Raw genomic sequence first — 15,267 nt, forward strand, 5'->3', positions numbered from 1 at the left:
TCGTGGCAGGCCGAAACATTAGGCGAATACTCTAGCACCAAGTTAATCCGCTGTTTATATAAAAGGAAACTGAATACAAATCTGTGTCCTAACCATAAACGTCGCCTGGTAAGTCTATGCTCGCGCACGCACGCCACACAGCTGCGGTCTGATAGGCAGCTCTGAGTTTTGTCAACGACTACTATACCAGGTCTACCTCGTGTATGCCATCTAGAGATTTTTTCGGGTACACTGCCTTTAGTGTACTCCTTCGCGCTTCGGTGCTTGTGGAGCAGGATGCACGTTGCGTGGCATTTGTGGTTCGTTTCTTAGCTTGTTTTGAAATCGAAGATATAGGATATGTGTAGTTCGGAAAAGGATTTCCATCATTAGACACGGATTCTCAGTGAAACTATGAAGCGATCTGAAATCAGTTTGGGAATGAACATTTGAGTGCGGGATATTTGGCAACTCGCATTCGCACCGGAATTTTTCCTGCCTAACCTCGCAGTGAGGTCGCTTTCAATTCAACTTAGTGAGGAAACTAAGCATCGTGTGGTGAGGCTACCGCTCCGTTCTCGGTGCAGGTTGCTCTATCTCGTCTGCGGTAAAGAAGAGGGCAACGATGCAGTTTTGATCCATCTGGAAGTTGTCAATTTGAATGAATGAAATGGATCGTTTTCCATAACGACAGTTATAAAGGGCATTTATGAGCGTGAAGCTGAATGAAACAGAATGGATATGTTTCTAGTTTTCAAGGTAAGAGCAGCGGTTAACGCCGCTTAACTCTTTTCTTACCTGTTCTATTATTATCATTTAACCATAGCCATGTCAAAAGGATTTACGATTTGTGGTGCAAGAAAAAGAAACGACCAATAAGCGCCGCGTTATATCTTGGGAAAGGAAAGTTGTTAGTGCACGGAAAACGAAAAACTGGCAGGTCCGTTTTAATGGACGGAAAAGAGATGCAGATAGTTAAGATAACAATTGCATTCCTTTAGTGTACAGCTGCATTTAGTATTCCAAATCTCAATCTTATTTAATCACTGTATCCTGTTCGTTAGTAGCACGCTTTAAATCGGTGCTATGTCAATCAGATATAATTGGGATTTGGAAGGTTTTATGATATATACTGACGTTTAGAGGTTAAGGGCATTAAATCAGTGCATACAAGGTACGCCACTGCCATAAAAATAGAAATTGTAAATAAAAGTGAAGTTTGTTCCATGTAACGTTATCTGGGATTTGTATGCTACACGTACAAAGGACAGTGGTGACTAGTGCTTCCGAAGTGTTCTAAATCATATAGCTTTCCCATGCTCAATGTTTGTCTGATTCTACTTTGGTAGAATACGCACTGGCAAGAAGAAATGTGTATCTACATGTAGTGCATATTGCAGTTTACTCTTTTAGGGAGTGGTTGTCCACCCCCCCACCACCCCCCCACACCCCCCTCTCTGTGTGTATGTGTGTGAAAGAGAGAGAGAGAGAGAGAGAGAGAGAGAGAGAGAGAGAGAGAGAGAGAGAGAGAAATGGTGCGTTAGTTGTTAACATTGTGCATTTATATAACATATTCAGATGAAACCTAGTACTGGAACAAATTGCACTGTGCATTGTTTTATTTGGATGTTTTATTTATTACTTTTTGTCTATGCATATTATGTATTGCAGTCTTGGAAAGCAACTCTGTATGTACAAAAATTTAACTGCACTTAGTTGTTGGATTTTAGAACCATGGACAGCGTCATAATATTTGTTCCCTCCCTGAACAAGAAGGAACAACACAGTCAAATAGCTTATTATGCTTATGATTCCGTGGTATAAATGTTTCGTATTGTTGCTGCCTTTTGACTGCTTGGAGTTACTCAAGTACTGAATCTGGGACTATAAATCATTGTTTACTCATTTATTGATTGTAGAGTACAATGTCTTATTCTAAAAGTTCTATTTTAGTAGTTCCATTTAACTACATAGACTATTTCATTATTGACTACCCATATAACAGTGTTACTGTTTGCTTACACAAAATCTTTCCTGTTATAATTTCACTCAGAACAAAGGTGGAATTATGACATTTCTCATGTAAGATGTAGCCTTGAATACTCTGAACTCTGAACTTGACCTCAGCGTTTGCACACACATGGAACATAATCCTACACAGGACACTGGTTAAGACTGAATGTTAAATTGGTGCTGTTAAATCATGAGATATGAATTAAGCAGAACAGATTGAATAATTGAATAGGAACACTCTTTCTCAACCTATTATATCAAATGGCCCCGTAATTGCCCCCTTGCAGTTAGCTTGTATTAGAGTCATAGCGTTTGAGTCTGACTAGTCCTATGCGTTATTTTTATGAACCCCTTTTTTCTGTGTATCACTTAGTGATTTTGTCTCTTCTGTCTCTTCGTGTGCTGCTCAGTCTAAAAAGCAAATACTATCTTTAGTGAGTGTAATCTCTGTCTCTCAGGTAATTATGCTTAACCTCCCTGCAAAGAAGCTCCAGGACCATGGTAGCTGAACTGAATGTTTTCTCTGGCAAGCATGCTAGGGACCTGCCATCCCACCGACACATGCTATATCAGAGGCCCACCAGGCCAGGAGAACTTGCAGCCTAATCTGAGTGTCTGGCTTTGGTTAGCTGCTTTGGCCTGCAGGGGATTAGGGAAATTTCCCTAATGAACTTAGAGTTAAAGCCTTTTTACCCAGTGGACCCAATTTACACAGGCTACTACATAGCACTCTGGTCTTTACAAGGTTTTCCCATTTGTTCTACCTTACTCTGCTTGCTTGTACCAACTATAAATACAAAGGCTGAAATGCATGGGTGAACGTGATGAATTAATATGACTCCAAAATATGAAATGTATTCTTTACATTCAGAAGATTGCATTCTTGCTGGAGAGGGTGTACTCCATTGTGCAGTCCTGTGTGTTAAAAAACAGTGTACTTACAGCTTCAATTTGTACTGGCTAAAGACCTGCAATGCAAGATCAATTATGCAAAAATCCTTACTGCAAGAGCAAGAAAGGTTTACCTTTAATCAAAATTAGCCTAACAAATTAACATTAGGTTAATATAAGGAGTTAGTTAATTTGGGGAGATTAATGTGCACAGTGCAGAAAGAGAACATGAACAGCTATTCACAATAATGAAAATTACAGTTACACAATTTCCCCAATACCCCAAATGCAGCAAATGAGGTAAGATATGTGGGGTGAAAATGTAGCTTCTTTATCGTTGCACTGCAATTATTAGACTAATGTAGCTAATAAGAGGGGACTGCTTGGCGTCTTTCTAACTTGTCACGGGACGCCCCCCTGCACGAGTCATGTGGTTCACCTTGTTTGTGGCTATGCACACCTGCACGGGGTTTAATGTCGTGTCTATTTAAATCTCCGCTAGTGTGTGTATGGTGTTAGTCATAGTTAGTCTGCTGTTATGTTAAACACATATGTAGTCCTTGTTAAGTGTTATTGTGTAGTGTGTTGTGTTAATTATAGAAGTCGTGTCTTTTGTTAATATTGTGTATGAGTGCCACCAGTGTTGTTTGTGTCTTTTGTTAATAAATGTTTCACCTTATCGAGGGAGTCTGTGTGTCCTGCTCTACGCCCATCGGCACTCGGGCCAGCAGATTCGTTACATAACTGTATGCTGAAATTATTATGCATTCCTTTAGAAAAGAACAAAATTTGAGAAAGATTTGACTGTTTGTAGCTGTTTAATCAATGACTGGTATCACAGTCCCAGGTTAACCGATGAAGGAGACTATGAATGTAATTTACAGAAGGCCATATGAAGGAGTAACATCTGACAGTTGGTTAAGAATCACAGAACATCAGCAGACAATGGGGTGAGACCACAAATGCATTTAGATTCACAGATTGCTGCTGTAAAGGAAATAAAACTAACCTGAATCACTGTGTTCAAAATATCTACATTTTTTTACCATAACACATGATGTGAAACAGCTTCAGTGATCAGAACCAGGATCAGCTGAATATATGGGAACTGCTGCAGAGCTGACCTCCGCATATCTCTGTTCTCTCAGAGATATGTTATGAACCTTTGGTGACTCTCTGCAGGTTTCTCCATTGTCAACAGTATGATAAGTTCAGAGGATATCGCACTGACCATTTATGGCCAGGAGTCACAAATACTTCTGTATTTAACCAACTACCATTTTTTGCATTTACATTTATAAAGAACAATAATACAAAAACAAACCATCAAACACCCAAAAAATAAAAAGAGGAGAAACCCTAGAACTCACCCTCCTATGAACTACTCTAGAGTGGTAAAAGATTATGGATATTTAGTGGTGATAAGACTTTCATTGTACTCTTGGCTTTAAAGGTCAGATGCTGAGGAATATAAACCCAGTGCAGACTACAGAGTCACTATGATAGCAGAAGTAATGCTCTAGTGAACAGCAGAACAGCTGCTCCTAATGTGTGCTACTATTCTTTGTCTATATGTTTGTTTTCAACTCTTTATGCAGATCAAAGCCCATGCGTTTGTGTCTGTACATGTCTCATGTCTTCATGTGTCTGTGTACGTCTGTACCTCTGAGTGTTTGTCTTTATGTGCGTACTAATATTAGTCAAAGCTCAGGTGACTAATTGACTTATTCAGGTCTTAATATTGTGGCTGTTTTAATCTCTTGCCAAAGATTGTAATGAGCTCATGCTGAGGGTGACTGCTCTAGAAACTCTGCTACGTGTGCTGGTCTGAGATCAGACCCGATGTTCTGTTGATGATGGGAATGATGAGGGTGGGGATTGGGAGAGCTGATTCCTGACAAGGGCAGAATGTAACTGGAGCAATGGCACCACAGGGACAGGGAACAGGGAGGAGATGGACTGTGCCTGGCAGACACATACTGAATTAGATGCCCCTCTTGGGACAAGGGAAAATGTTTCTCAGTCACTCCGTGAAATATTAGAGCCTGACCATTAGAACATCATTTCACCTACCCATATAACCACAGTGGCCCAGAGAGATGAAGGCCCTTACACTTGTACTTCAGAATGAAGCATAATTACATATTAAAGCATTTATATTCATGATCTGCTCCTAGCCACTGAAGATTTTGTACAGAACTAGAGAAGCAGACCTTTGGACCTGATGAACATTATGTACAAAACCAGCGAAGCAGACCTCTCACTTTGGGCCTGATGAAGATCATGTGCAGCTTGGTGCTCTATATTTTTTTTGGCACTATCTATTAGCAAATGTTATGGGGGTGTATACTTTGATGTCTAGCCTGCTGTATGCATTATACAAATGTATGGTTTTAAGTTGCCAGTTTCAAGGTATTTTGGTCAATGTTTGCATATAATATGAGTTGATTAATTTTTAAATGCATTCTTTCCTGTGTTTGCTCAGCAAATGCTAGAACTAATTTATCCCATGAGTTCTGAATCCAGTGTCCTACTTTACAGAAAGTATCTGTCCAATCCATTACATTGTCATTTAGAGGTTAAACTGATCTCTGTCATCTCATTAATATTATGACCCTCCAGTGAAATGTACATAATAATAATTTTCTACCTCCTCAATGGATTCTATTGATTCTTGAGTGTACAGGTTTTCCAATATGAAAGTGAGAGCCTGGCTCTTTGCTCAGCCTGTTCGCATAAATGTTTTAACGCACTGCACATTGGCCATTTCCAGGCACATAAAGTGTGCAATAAGCTAACAGTGTTAAACATATTTTATACTTTAGCTTGAAACAGCCAAGCTTCCCATCTGGACTTCGTTTTTCTCTGCAGCAGAAGTCACATGGACATTGAGACTGGCTATTCAGAGACCACACAGAGTTCTTTGTCGCAGTAGTAAGCCCTTTTTTCTCAGTGTGAACAGTGTGGGCTGCTTTCCTACCCTGGCTTCACTAGTTAATTACATCCCGCTGTATGAGGCTCCTTACAAAGTCACAATGGCAGCTGGCCAGCTAGGCTTGCATTCTGCAAACAACCCCCATATTAGTGATTTATGATGTAAGATGGTGTGGTGTGAAATATTTGCTTACCACAGTTGTTTTGCAGTGTTCTCTTAGGTTTAGACCAGCTTGAGAACTTTGTACAAATAGACTGCCTCCTTATCACTCTGCTGCAACATGACCTATTTCAGCCGCGAGGTTATGTTTGATTGCACTTGTTTCCCAACTCCTTTGTCTAGTCCCAAATATTCATGAAATAAATTTACACAGGATTCTGCAGCAGACTTGGATCTACCATTGAACTAGAATGTAAGCGGGGCACTGCTGATGTGATAGTTAAGACATCAGAACCTCTGTGGCCTCTTTGTCTCTTTGCGTGTCTGTGTTGGGGAGCTGGAGGGGGAGGAGCAGACCCTGAGGAAAGTGTTAAAAACAGTCTCGCTCCATGGAGCCAAAAAAGGAAAGCTACTTGTAGAGTACAGAGGCGATAACATTCAGGCTCGACTGGGGATATGGGCTCCGCGAGGAAGCTGTAATTTAGAAGGGATCTCAGGCTTATCAGCTGACGGCCTGGTGTTCAGGGAAGAAAGGCAGAGTGAGAAAAAAAAGGAAAAGAGAAAGAACACCAGGAATGATTCATTTTGCAAGGGAAAGTCGACTAAAAAATGTACTCACTCACCCAGCTCCGAAAGGGAAGCCTATTTAGATATTCATGGGTTAACATCGAAGGTGGTCGAGGCTGTTGAATGGAGAAAGTGAAAGGTCAGGAGTGTGAGTGTGTGTGTATGTGTGTGTGTGTGTGTGTGTGTGTGTGTGTGTGTGTGTGTGTGTGTGTGTGTGTATGTGTTCTCTTGGGGAGTAGTAGGATGTCTTTACCCTTAGTAGCACACATGGAACCATCAACATGTATTTTTTCTGTTAGAAGCCTCTGGGTATTTATTGCTCTGATAAACACAGAGGTAAGATGTTGCATACTGTGTGTCACATTTTTGCAAAGCAAACAGGCTCTTGGGACTACAGAGGCTGCTATGCTCCCATAGGTTTGCACAGTGCTGAGTGTCATGAGTACAGCTGCCATTGATGTAGACAGAAGCAGTGTTATCTTTAGCATGAGGTAATAAAGAGATGATAAAGCATGCAAATCCCTTGAAGAATGACACATGATGAATGCAAGCCTCTTCACAGTTGTGAATTATCTTTACAGTAGTGAATCATGTTTGCAAAAGTGAATCATATTTACAGTTGTGGCAGAAGGTTAGGGTGTGTTGGTTGGGCTCAGTGTGCTAATGTGCATATTCTGTCTGAAGTTGAACAGACAGAATACATGTCTGGTCTTCTAAACCTAAAGACAGGCACCCTACAGCAAAGATCTGTGCCGATATTATGGGTTCTTAGTCTTCCTGTGAGGACGTGTCCTCTGAAGACTGAGAGCACTGGTAATTTCCTACCCATCAGTAACATGGAGCACTGCTCCACTAGGGATGAAGATGGAGAGGAAGAGGATGAAAAGAACACAAGTATCAAGACTCAAAGAAGTTTTTTTAGCTTGAATAGCTTCTTGGTGTCAGTGTGTATGGTGCAACGCAGGGAAGAAACGGGATCTATTAGTATAATGTACTAGGGCTTCCTGCAAAGCAGGCAGGACTGCTATTGGTCACAGTCTGAAATGATAAATCACAGTCAGTTGGAGGCTGTGCAGTGACATGCTGACTGCAAAATTTACTACTTTGCGTGTTACTGTTTCGTACATTCAGTTATAACAGGCCACACACCAGAAAGCACACTGACACAAAATGCTACTGAACTTTTGTATTTGATGCACTTTTATAAATAGCTGTCCTATGACATATACAATTAAAACGTTGCTTTCTAAATCACACAGTAGATAAACTTCACAGTATAGAATTACATCAGCCAGTCAGTAGGCCATACAAATTAAAATTTGACTACTGGTCTGTTGAGGAGTTCCAAATGAAGCCTCTATCAATGTTCAAGTAAAGTAAAGTATTTAGATATTGTTTATTTCCCCAGAGGTTGTAGAAATAAGGTTTTAGGGCTACTTATGTTATCTTGATGGTGAAACTGCAGGCAAACACCAGTGTAACTATACAGTTAATGCGCCTGTGTAGGGAAATGACCATGTTCTCTTCAGTAGTTCTCTGCTGTTTACCATGAAAGTGGCTTATTACTTTATAGTCTGAAAGTGTTACTATTGACCTGGGAGAGCAACTATAGACAGCACTGTATTTATGTATTTATCAGCAGTGGTAGTAAATTAGAGAATTTGGCTAATTGCTTGTCAAAGAACAAGAGGGAGTTAATTAAATAGCCAAAGAATGTATTTAAACACACACACACACACACACACACACACACACACACAATTTTTGATGTTTGTTTTCTGTATTTGTTTGTGTCACATTTCTTGTTTTATAAATACTCTCCCCCCAACTATGCAGATATCTTCCCTTTCTGCTTCCATATAGTACTGATACCCTCTGAAATGTGAAGTTTTATGTAAATTACATCAACATCTACATATACATGCTGTAGACACGTGATATGCACATCTATAGCCTGTCTCTCTGTCTCATTCTGTCTCTTGGTCTCATTCTTTCTCTTTCTGTTCCTTTCTTGCAGACATATATGCTTACACACAGGTAAGCATGTACAGTGGCAGCCTGCTGCTTTCTGGCATGTCTCATTTTAACATGTTCTCCCTGCGAGCTCCACAGTCATCCATGTGAGTGTCAGTGTCTGTCGTGTGACAGCAATTACAAACAAGCTTCCATGCACCAATTCCACACCAATGGCTGGTGATGTCTGACGTTCCATCAGAAACTGCCATGCTATGCATGTCTCATTAGTGCAGTCAGAAAAGAATGTTCCACACTGGGTTTTTAAACAAAAGAAAGATGCCAAAAACAATGATTGAAATAGTTTTTAAACAAGACTTACCATACTGACCAGTACTTTTGTCAACTCAGTCTCTGTAGGGATTGTCTTAACTATTTTTGACACACAAATGCTATTGTATGTCAGCTCGCTTTTTGATGTCATTGCTGCTATGAAACACTAAAGTCCTCTACTGCCTGCCTCCAATTCACAGCCTCTCTGCTGGGTGTTTGCTGGCATGTTTGAGCGGATTATTTGTCCCTGTGTGGCATCTTATTTTATGACATTCCCACCACTGGGGGTGCGAATGAAAGAGATGTGTGGCCCCCTTTGATCACCCATGACATTCAGAAAAGGACTTTTGCATATTCAGGGACATTCTGCAGCTGCCGTCATTGGTTCTGAAACGGCTGGACTGATGATTTCAAAGGGAAAGATGATATGGAACAGTCGTTATCACGGGCCTGCCCATGCAGTGAGTCTGCTTATCATGTGCAACGTCTGTGGCCTTATATCTCTGACGTCTCTCGTGAAGGGAGCACTGGTTCTGCACCAGAGTGGCTTTTTGCCTGGCCCAACACCACAACCCTGCGGCGCGAGCAATTAGACCCACATGCAGCTCTCCACACCGCCTCTCTGCGGTGCGCCTGGTCCCTGGCTCTCCAACCCCTCCAGAACAGCTTTGCTGGTAGGGATAGCAACAGTGACGCTCACTCAAGGGGCACGATGTTGTGTGGCTCCTTTATTCTGCTCTTAAGCAAACTGGGTCTGTTTGCTGTGAGAAGGCGTTATTTTTCACAGCAATAAATGGTGAAACAGTGCAAACATGGCTAAACAAGTAGTACATGTACCCTCCTATGCATGCATGCCCTCTTTCTCTGCATGTGTTTTTCTTTCGCAGCCCACACTATCTATCTATCTATCTATCTATCTATCTATCTATCTATCTATCTATCTATCTATCTATCTATCTATCTATCTATCTATCTATCTATCTATCTATCTATCTATCTATCTATCTATCTATCTATCTATCGGAAGCTGCATGTGGGTAGAGAAGTTGCATGTTTGCCAGATATGACTTCCCCACACATATGCCTAATAGTTAGTGACTTCTTCCTTGGAGCCTGGAGTTTTATTTACTATTTAAACATCTAGAGTGCAAAACCACAATCAGTACACAGTGACAGCTTGAGCAATGAGTGCTCCATAACTTAGTAGTAAAATTTGGTCACAGGGACATAATTAAGAGTTTCCTGCAATAAAGGTGAGCATTTGTCTTGCTTTGAAGAATTACTTATTCCAACATTTATGGACCAGTGCAAAGACTTCTGGTGGAACCTAGCTAGGTTGTATTGTATAGGTATTATGGCAGAGTATCTTCAAAGACATGTCAAAGATTTGGTTAGTGGAGAACCGATAGATCCAAAAGCAAAGTGACATGAAATTAATCTCTGCAAGATGGTGTTTATGAAAGCCGTCTAAGCCAGTGCCATTCACTCACAGCCAAGGCAGCGTGGGTCCTTTTCACTGAGGCATTTCTGTTTGCAATGGGTACAGGAATGTGGCATTAGTTTAAGTTAACAGAAACACACCCAGTCTACAGGGCTCCCCAAAGCTCCTTCTCTTACCTGAGATGTCGAGTTTGAAACATTGCTCAAAGCCTCTATTTTTCAAAGAGTCCCTTAATCCACATCCATGCCCCTACATGAAATAGTTCAACTGAGCAGGCTGTTGCAAAACAAAGTATCCAAGGACTGTACTGTTACATCTAAAACAGCATGATTTGCTTACTTAGCTCTTCAGAGTAAACTAAGACCATTCAGATTTGTTTGTTAACTCATTAACATACCTGAAGAAGCATATTCTTAGTTAGTTAGTTTGTTTCTTTCTTTCTTGTGCTAAGTGTTGAGATAGGCAGTCAACCTTCATTTATTTAGAAGTACCAGTTTTTACTATGTTGTGCAATTCTCATTAAATTAGCAATGTGCCTGCTAGTTTTCCTAACCCTGCTATCATTCACATTGTGACATATAAGATTATGGTTGATAAAATAAATGGAGTGTACAGTGCCAACCTAATAATATTTGCATAGGCATTCGTTTACGGGTGGACAATGAGCGATTAATTACATTACCTTCTCGAAATGACGCCTACCATAACAGTGCTCCATCTTGTCTGCTCCTGTAATTCCATCACTCGCTCATTGATTTTGGTGAGGGACATCGTCCACCTGGGTGCGTAAGTTGCGCATGCATCAGTTAATCGACAGTGCTCTGGGCTGGCTGATGGTGACAGCCAAAGGGTTTATGCGTTAAACTTTGCCCCCGTGCTATGCATGCGTCAACAGATCGCAGGACGTCGCCGGCGACTGGGATCTGGCATCTATCTTTTTCAGCACCGTTGCTGCCTGCTGATATAACGGCTATAAATAATGCAGCGGCGTGTGGCCTTCGGGATGCATGGTGACTGCTCAGTGCCTTGCCCGTCAATGAGGCCTAAGGCTTCCGGCATGCTCGTATCTTAGAAAACTCAGGTGCCCACACTGTTTCAGCGCCACTCTTTGGGCGTGTAGCTTCCAAGTCAAGCTACTTGCGGGGGTGGTTTAATTACTGAGTCTGCTCTTCCATTGCGCTCATAGCACAGCAGCGGCAGTTATTATTATGTACCTTGCAAAGGCATATCATTTGATTTAGTATGGAGTAATTTGTAATTGATACATAGAGTCACACAGAGCGCTGTTTCAGTGGGTTTTGTAGGCAGAGGAGATATTTTGTCTCCCAAGATGTTTGTTATAAGAATTACCAAGATGCTTTAGTTTTATCATTATTACTGTCATTTGACACATATTATTACATATATTCAGAATTATTATGCAAAACAATGTGATTGCAGCCATAAAAGTTGCTTGCTCTTTTTTTGTTGGAAAGTATGTTAAATCCTCAGATTTTCCTACAGTGAAATGCAAACCATGGGGCCTAATTTGCATTTGTTTTTGCTGTTTTGGAAATAATTTTGAGTCTCCAGTTAATTGAGAGCATTTAAAAGCTTCCCTATTGTAAGCACATGCATAATTGAGGTTAAATAAATTATAGATTAATGAAGCCCATGTGGAGGGAGGATACTGTGTTTGCGCTCGAGCACAGGATTCATTCAGCTGGCTCGCTGCAGTTGTATGGCTCAGGATGATTGGAGCATGACGAGAGGATTGGGCCCTAAAATAGTGTTATTCTTATTCACAGTTAATGGAATCCATCTGTGCCCCGCTTCCAGTGCCCGCCTGCCCTGTATCATCTCTGTCTGATCTCTACCTGAAGTGAGAAGACAGCGCTTTTCAAGATCACTCATCACTGGAATGTATTCAAATTCGTTTCATGATTTCTACCCACTTCCTCCCAACACCTCCCAGATGCTATACCTTGCCCGTGGTTGTAAGATTCCCATCACAATGTTGTCATGGAGGCTTAGTGTGCGTCCATGGCTCCAGCCTGGTGGAAGCTTGCTGCGTGACCCAGCAGATAGCCATGCTGCATCAGGCCAGGTTGAGTGGGTCTTCTTGCCTTGATTCCTGTCTGGTGGGAGCACAGCTGTTGGGGGGGACTCAGGGCAGCCCCGTGACGAGGACCCGTACGCTGCCCTGTTCATGGGCAGCTGGAGGCTGAAGCTGGGTTTACAGCAGGAGCCTTATCTGTACTGCTGGAGCTCAGCTAGCTACTTCACATGAACTCCATTGTCTGTGTTTCAAGTAGAACAGTTCAGATGGAAGTTGTAAATAAACATATTAGGCAGTAGAGTGTCTGGATTTCTTGCTCAGAGCTTGTTGTGACATTTATAAGCAGCCTGACAAAAAGACAGCTGGCATAAAATTTTATTAATAATAATATGGTTTTAAATAAACAGGGGCTTTTGCTTTTGCTCCAGGTAATGAATGCAGCCTTAGTGTTAGTAACAATTGGGGATTTAACTCAGCTGTGAAATGGGAAGAGAGGTTCCAGGCCTTCATCCACTCTGCAGCACCAACACTCTCTGTGGGTGAAGGTTGAAGTGATGTGTTCCTGCAAAAAACTCAAGGCCATCTCCTTCAGCATGGCGGGCATGCGATGTATGTTTTAAGCAGGTCAGGTGGATGTGCAGCTTTTCTGCGCTCCATCAGCTGCCGTTCATCCATCCCCACCCATTTCATGCCACACTTCACCTCTACATTGTGTGGATGCTTTGAGAAACAGTGGTGCGCAGGTATAATAGCAGCTGGTACCTAGTATGGGTATGTTGCAGACTTACAGAGCAGGCCCATGGTGAAAATTGCAAGCCCTAGAAATCCTGTTGTCACACCCCTAAATGCTTTGCAGCGCATCAGGAAATATCACATCGAAAGTGGCAATGATAAGGCCTGTAGTCGGAGCGAGTGGCTTTGCTGCCAACTACTACTGTTGAATGGGATAATTTAATGAAACATTATGAGAGCTCTTCACACTTCTTAAACAGATTGCCTCTGCTACTGCGCGTGCCGTAGTTCTATTTGGCACAGCCTGGGAAATGTGGGGCCAATGAAATAGGGGGAAAAAGCACTCCCATAGTGGGTAGGCGGATGTTTAGTGAGAACGAAAGCATGGAAGACTGTCTTGAGTGGGAGGAGGGGTTTAGCTAAGCACTGGGATCTAGAGGCTGGATTAGAGGTTTTCTGCCATGCAGGCTGCTGGAGCCAGTGTCTGGCTAATGACTTAGTGTTAGCGTTTAGCATTTCTGCATTAGAGCCCTCCACAGATGAGTGCATGTGAAGAGCCTCGGTAGGTTGGCATGAAGATGTGAAGGATGTGACATGTTATAGAGTTGTCAGCCTTGCCGGGCTGGCTGGATGCGAAGCCAAACTCTGATGGGAACTCTATCGCAGAAGGAAACCTCTCTGTGTGGTGGTCAGTGGAGCAAAGCTCAGAATCAGATTAATTAGAGCCAGACAGGCGACTTCTGGCTCACATGCAGGGGTGGCAGAGGCCTCTTATACAGCTACACAACTGTTCCTATTCCACTTTCCTCCCTTTCTCTCTCTCTTACACACACACACACACACACACACACACACACACTTAAGCAAACACAGGCATTACTGTGCTGTCATTCTGTCATTCGTATCTCATTTGCTAGGTTGTTACATATGTATTATGGCCTAATGCCCCTCTGGCCTTTACAGTGGCTGAATGTGGGCAGGTGCTTCTGTTAGAGACTGGGCTGATTTACAGGAACAGGTGGGTGGACCATCAGGGAACAGCAGATTTAGCTTCTTTAATTAAAAATTAAACTGCTTACAACCACAAGCTTCCATACTTGTTTGCCTATTCTTAGCAGAGATACACTTAGTGTACATTTTTTTTCCCTGCAGTTTATTGGACTTCTACAGCTTTACGTTTGCCTTGTGACACTGGACATGGATATGGGGAGACATATCTTCCTTGTTGGCTTATTTGTCTTTTGCATTATTATAGTGAGAGAGGCTGAGCTGCTCATAATAATTGTTGATCATTTATAGTGCACACTTGGACACTTTCAATTAGGTTTGAAAGTACCCTAAAGGTACAGTTGCACAGTGAGCTGGTTGTATTGATGCATGTTAGGATCTGTATGCCATTAGTGTAATAGAAATGTCTGTTCTGTAGGGGGTGAATCAGCTGAGAGGAGGGAAGTAGTGTATGGAAATGTAATACAGCATGCCGACACTGGTGTATGAGCCATGTGGTAGTCAGTTTGCTCTTTAGAAGCATGTGCAGTCAGATAATTCTCTGTTAGTAAACAGATTGTGTATTTGTGTATTGTGTTTTTCTATAATTGTAGGGTTGTGAGTGTAAGTATTTTAGATATGCTGCACTGGTACATTGAATCCATTGCGCAAAGAGAATAGAAGTCTTTAAATGGCGATATCCTAAAATAGTGTTTAATTTTTCTTTTTTTTTTAATCATTGCACATTGTTTCAGTATCATGAGCTTTATGTCAGTTATAGTATGAGCAGCACATACGAGCACAACCGATGACAACAGAAGACCGGCTGACTTGGATCTACAGCTGCATTCTGAATCGTGAGTGAGGATCTGTTTCCTCCGCTTGCTCGCCACATGACCTCAGCCTGCGGTAGGCTGCTTTGGCTTCTCGCAATGCGACTTGGTGGTGGTGAAGATACCACAACTCTGACAATGTGTCATCCCTGGTGAATGGCTCCTGCAGCACCCTGTCATCTCAGCTCGAAGGCAACCTCAGGGTTATTTAGTAATCTGATGAAAATGTCATATTGGATGGCAAGGTTAAAAGAGAAGAGGCAAATGTGGCAACATTCAGAAGGACTTTCTGACAGGACGGTGAAGGAAATACTCAATTAGTTGAGCAAAACGGCTTCCAGTCAAAGAAAAGTGCCATTTTGAAAGGAGGTGACTGGATTGTAGAATATTTTTTTATATTGTTTTC

General features: G+C 41.8%; 1 protein-coding gene across 1 annotated transcript in view; it reads left to right on the plus strand.

Moving 5' to 3' along the window:
• The first annotated feature begins 235 nt into the window (after positions 1-235).
• LOC113591837 (leucine-rich repeat and fibronectin type-III domain-containing protein 2) overlaps positions 236-15,267 on the plus strand; it is a 73,972-nt gene continuing 58,940 nt past the window's right edge. Inside the window, exon 1 of the mRNA XM_035533117.2 lies at positions 236-738. The gene's annotated coding sequence lies outside the window, so the exon portion shown is untranslated. The remainder of the gene's footprint in view (positions 739-15,267) is intronic.

Source organism: Electrophorus electricus, chromosome 10, assembly GCF_041902795.1.
Source record: "Electrophorus electricus isolate QZ-2024a chromosome 10, ASM4190279v1, whole genome shotgun sequence".
In the NCBI taxonomy this organism is placed as follows: domain Eukaryota; kingdom Metazoa; phylum Chordata; class Actinopteri; order Gymnotiformes; family Gymnotidae; genus Electrophorus; species Electrophorus electricus.